Raw genomic sequence first — 6,191 nt, forward strand, 5'->3', positions numbered from 1 at the left:
GAGAGAGATTGCCGCCATCTACCCTGCCCCCCCGCCTCCCTGCCCCCATCAACCTGCCCCCCGCCTCCCTGCCCCCATCAACCTGCCCCCCGCCTCCCTGCCCCCATCTACCTGCCCCCGTCTCCCTGCCCCCATCTACCTGCCCCCGCCTCCCTGCCCCCATCTACCTGCCCCCGTCTCCCTGCCCCCATCTACCTGCCCCCCGCCTCCCTGCCCCATCTACCTGCCCCCGTCTCCCTGCCCCCATCTACCTGCCCCCCGCCTCCCTGCCCCCATCTACCTGCCCCGTCTCCCTGCCCCCATCTACCTGCCCCCCGTCTCCCTGCCCCCATCTACCTGCCCCCCGACCGTCTCCCTGCCCCCATCTACCTGCCCACTGTCTCCCTGCCCCCCACCTGCCCCCTGTCTCCCTGCCCCCATCTACCTGCCCCCTGTCTCCCTGCCCCATCTACCTGCCCCCTCCCCTGCCCCCATATACCTGCCCCCTGTCTCCCTGCCCCCATCTACCTCCCCCCCCACCTCCTGCCCCCATCTCCCTGCTCCAGTGCCCTTATATAGTATATACCCGGCCCCCCGTCTCCCTCCCCCCGTCTCCCTGCCCCCCATCTCTCTGCCCCCATCTTCCTGGATTGCCCATAGGCCAGTAGTGTGGCACATTGGCCAGTAGGGTGGCACATTGGGCAGTTGGGTGACACATTGGGCAGTTGGGTGGCACATTGGTGCAGTAGAGTGGCACATTGGGCAGTTGGGTGACACATTGGGCAGTTGGGTGGCACATTGGGCAGTAGGATGGCACATTGGCCAGTAGGGTGGCACATTGGGTAGTTGGGTGACACATTGGGCAGTAGGGTGGCACATTGGGCAGTTGGGTGACACATTGGGCAGTTGGGTGACACATTGGGCAGTAGGACGGCACATAGGCTAGTAAGGGTGGCACATTGGGCAGTAGGGTGGCACATTGGGCAGTTGGGTGGCACATTGGCCAATAGGGTGGCACATTGGGCAGTTGGGTGGCACATTGGGCAGTTGGGTGGCACATTGGCCAGTTGGGTGGCACATTGGGCAGTAAGGGTGGCACATTGGGCAGTTGGGTGACACATTGGCCAGAAGGGTGGCACATTGGGCAGTTGGGTGGCACATTGGCCAGTAGGGTGGCACATTGGGCAGTTGGGTGGCACATTGGGCAGTAGGGTGGCACATTGGGCAGTAAGGTGGCACATTGGGCAGTTGGGTGGCACATTGGGCAGTTGGGTGGCACATTGGGCAGTTGGGTGGCACATTGGCCAGTAGGGTGGCACATTGGGCAGTAAGGGTGGCACATTGGGCAGTTTGGTGGCACATTGGGCAGTAGCACGGCACATAGCCCAGTAGGGTGGCACATTGGGCAGTAGAGTGGCACAATGTACAGTAGGGTGGCACATTGGCCAGTAGGGTGGCACATTGGGCAGTTGGGTGGCACATTGGGCAGTAGGGTGGCACATTGAGGCAGTAGGGTGGCACAGGGGCAGGGAACCCCAATGGTCATTTATAGCTGATGCTAGGGTGGCACATTGGGCAGTAAGGTGGCACATTGGGCAGTTGGGTGGCACATTGGGGCAGTAGGGTGGCACATTGGGGCAGTTGGGTGGCACATTGGCCAGTAGGGTGGCACATTGGGCAGTTGGGTGGCACATTGGGCAGTAGTGTGGCACATTGGGCAGTTGGGTGGCACATTGGGCAGTAGGGTGGCACATTGGGCAGTAAGGGTGGCACATTGGGCAGTAGGGTGGCACATTGGGCAGTAGGACGGCACATTGGCCAGTAGGGTGGCACATTGGGAAGCAAGGTGGCACATTGGGCAGTTGGGTGGCACATTGGGCAGTAGGGTGGCACATTGGGCAGTTGGGTGGCACATTGGGCAGTAGGGTGGCACATTGGGCAGTTGGGTGGCACATTGGGCAGTAGGACGGCACATAGGCCAGTAAGGGTGGCACATTGGGCAGTAGGACGGCACATTGGCCAGTAGGGTGGCACATTGGGAAGCAAGGTGGCACATTGGGCAGTTGGGTGGCACATTGGGCAGTAGGGTGGCACATTGGGCAGTAGGGTGGCACATTGGGGCAGTAGGGTGGCACAGGGGCAGGGAACCCCAATGGTCATTTATAGCTGATGCTTTTTCCTACATGTTCGGCTTTTAGGGTGACTCTGAGTCTGGGATATTGGGGGGGGGGGTTACTGTGGGTTCATTGGAGGCTCAAGTCCTAAATGACATCCTTTAGCCAATGAGAGCTTCGCTGGTTTCTAAGGGGAATGGGGGTCTGTGGGGGTCATTAGTTTGTGAGGATCAAAGACCTCTATGCGGTTGGTCCATGTTCCTACGGGAACCAATCAGTGTCTCAGTTTCCTCTCTTATATTAGCACTGAGCTCTGATTCTCTGTACTTCCTGCTCCTGGGCTGCTCTCTTTCCCATGGTCAGGCAGGAACCTCCCCCTGGGTAAGTGAATCCAATCTCCCCCCAGTACTTACCCAGGTACAGAGCTCTGATTCTCTGTACTTCCTGCTCCTGGGCTGCTCTCTTTCCCATGGTCAGACAGGAACCCCCCCCCCCCCCCTGGGTAAGTGAATCCAATCTCCCCCCAGTACTTACCCAGGTACAGAGCTCTGATTCTCTGTACTTCCTGCTCCTGGGCTGCTCTCTTTCCCATGGTCAGACAGGAACCCCCCCCTGGGTAAGTGAATCCAATCTCCCCCCCAGTACTTACCCAGGTACAGAGCTCTGATTCTCTGTACTTCCTGCTCCTGGGCTGCTCTCTTTCCCATGGTCAGGCAGGAACCTCCCCCCCTGGGTAAGTGAATCCAATCTCCCCCCAGTACTTACCCAGGTACAGAGCTCTGATTCTCTGTACTTCCTGCTCCTGGGCTGCTCTCTTTCCCATGGTCAGACAGGAACCCCCCCCCCCCCCTGGGTAAGTGAATCCAATCTCCCCCCAGTACTTACCCAGGTACAGAGCTCTGATTCTCTGTACTTCCTGCTCCTGGGCTGCTCTCTTTCCATGGTCAGACAGGAACCCCCCCCTGGGTAAGTGAATCCAATCTCCCCCCCAGTACTTACCCAGGTACAGAGCTCTGATTCTCTGTACTTCCTGCTCCTGGGCTGCTCTCTTTCCCATGGTCAGGCAGGAACCTCCCCCCCCTGGGTAAGTGAATCCAATCTCCCCCAGTACTTACCCAGGTACAGAGCTCTGATTCTCTGTACTTCCTGCTCCTGGGCTGCTCTCTTTCCATGGTCAGGCAGGAACCCCCCCCTGGGTAAGTGAATCCAATCTCCCCCCAGTACTTACCCAGGTACAGAGCTCTGATTCTCTGTACTTCCTGCTCCTGGGCTGCTCTCTTTCCCATGGTCAGGCAGGAACCCCCCCCCCCTGGGTAAGTGAATCCAATCTCCCCCCAGTACTTACCCAGGTACAGAGCTCTGATTCTCTGTACTTCCTGCTCCTGGGCTGCTCTCTTTCCCATGGTCAGACAGGAACCTCCCCCTGGGTAAGTGAATCCAATCTCCCCCCAGTACTTACCCAGATACAGAGCTCTGATTCTCTGTACTTCCTGCTCCTGGGCTGCTCTCTTTCCCATGGTCAGACATGACTTGCCCCCTGGGTGGGTAATTCCAGCCTCTCTGCCCTATTTACTCCATATGACAGAAAGCCAAACTGACAGTATTGGGGAGACCAGTAACTCAAGCAGGAACAGTCTGGTTGGTGTGGGGGGTGTTTGGGGTGTATCTATAAGGCAAGGGGGCATTAAGGGCAGTTTAATACCAGTAGGGGGGGGGGAGGGGGCAGTAGAGTATGGAGCAGGGCCAGAGGGCGGGGCTATGAATAAATGAGCTGCTGATTGGGCAATAAGGACAGGAGGTAACGGGAGGATTTATCCATCACTCATGTCCTTGAGGCTCGGGGCAAGGGCTCCGGCAGTGACAATGGGACGAGGATGAGCTGGGGGGGCGGGGTTTCAGCAGAAGGGAAGATGTACTGGGAGTTGCTGTTTCTGTGGTGCAGGGAGTACAAATGTCGGGGGGCTGTTCCTGGTACCCCAGGAATGGCAGAACTTTAGGGACGTCCTTGAATGTTTCTCTTCTTGAGCAAGTCCTTGGGCATTGGGGCAGGGGGGCATTGGGGCAGGGGGCAATGGGGCATTGGGGCAGGGGGGCATTGGGGCAGGGGGGCATTCTGTCACAGTGGCACAGATCCTATCTGATCCCCCCATTGTAAGCAGCAGTCCTGCCCTGCTTTATGGCTGAGATTCTAGCTATCTGTATAACAGAGCATTCTGTCACAGTGGCACAGATCCTATCTGATCCCCCCCATTGTAAGCAGCAGTCCTGCCCTGCTTTATGGCTGAGATTCTAGCTATCTGTATAACAGAGCATTCTGTCACAGTGGCACAGATCCTATCTGATCCCCCCATTGTAAGCAGCAGTCCTGCCCTGCTTTATGGCTGAGATTCTAGCTATCTGTATAACAGAGCATTCTGTCACAGTGGCAACAGATCCTATCTGATCCCCCCCATTGTAAGCAGCAGTCCTGCCCTGCTTTATGGCTGAGATTCTAGCTATCTGTATAACAGAGCATTCTGTCACAGTGGCACAGATCCTATCTGATCCCCCCATTGTAAGCAGCAGTCCTGCCCTGCTTTATGGCTGAGATTCTAGCTATCTGTATAACAGAGCATTCTGTCACAGTGGCACAGATCCTATCTGATCACCCCATTGTAAGCAGCAGTCCTGCCCTGCTTTATGGCTGAGATTCTAGCTATCTGTATAACAGAGCATTCTGTCACAGTGGCACAGATCCTATCTGATCCCCCCATTGTAAGCAGCAGTCCTGCCCTGCTTTATGGCTGAGATTCTAGCTATCTGTATAACAGAGCATTCTGTCACAGTGGCACAGATCCTATCTGATCCCCCCCATTGTAAGCAGCAGTCCTGCCCTGCTTTATGGCTGAGATTCTAGCTATCTGTATAACAGAGCATTCTGTCACAGTGGCACAGATCCTATCTGATCCCCCCATTGTAAGCAGCAGTCCTGCCCTGCTTTATGGCTGAGATTCTAGCTATCTGTATAACAGAGCATTCTGTCACAATCTGCCCAGGTTCTAGAGGAGATACAGGGAATGGGTGGAGGGATCCCCAGGTTCTAGATCAGATACATGGAATGGTGGAGGGATCCCCAGGTTCTAGAGCTGATCCATGGAATGGGTGGAGGAATCCACAGGTTCTAGGACAGATACATGGGGTGGGTGGAGGGGTCCCCAGGTTCTAGAGCAGATACATGGAATGGGTGGAGGGATCCCCAGGTTCTAGAGCAGATACATGGAATGGGTGGAGGGATCCCCAGGTTCTTGAGCAGATACATGGAATGGGTGGAGGGATCCCCAGGTTCTTGAGCAGATACATGGAATGGGTGGAGGGATCCCCAGGTTCTAGAGCAGATACATGGAATGGGTGGAGGGATCCCCAGGTTCTAGAGCAGATACATGGAATGGATGGAGGGATCCCCAGGTTCTTGAGCAGATACATGGAATGGGTGGAGGGATCCCCAGGTTCTTGAGCAGATACATGGAATGGGTGGAGGGATCCCCAGGTTCTAGAGCAGATACATGGGATGGGTGGAGGGATCCCCAGGTTCTAGAGCAGATACATGGAATGGATGGAGGGATCCCCAGGTTCTAGAGCAGATACATGGAATGGGTTCTTGAGCAGATACATGGAATAGGTGGAGGGATCTCCAGGTTCTAGATCAGATACATGGAATGGTGGAGGGATCTCCAGGTTCTAGAGCTGATACATGGAATGGGTTCTTGAGCAGATACATGGAATGGGTTCTTGAGCAGATACATGGAATGGGTTCTAGATCAGATACATGGAATGGGTTCTTGAGCAGATACATGGAATGGGTGGAGGGATCTCCAGGTTCTAGATCAGATACATGGAATGGGTGGAGGGGGAAATAAAATGGATTTTGCAGAATTGCTGGTTCTGTATCTCTCAGAGTCCAATAATTTCCCATTTCAGGGAGACAATTAGGGGAACAGAGGGGGCTCCCCCCAGCATTACCGTTGAGGGGGGGGGGCAGATGGCACAAACACATTATAATGAAGGGCTCGTATCTCCTTGGGAGCAACTGACTGTTACTGCAGTTTCTATGGCAACAGA

The sequence above is a fragment of the Xenopus tropicalis genome, chromosome 4 (assembly GCF_000004195.4).
Source record: "Xenopus tropicalis strain Nigerian chromosome 4, UCB_Xtro_10.0, whole genome shotgun sequence".
NCBI classification, from domain to species: Eukaryota; Metazoa; Chordata; class Amphibia; order Anura; family Pipidae; genus Xenopus; species Xenopus tropicalis.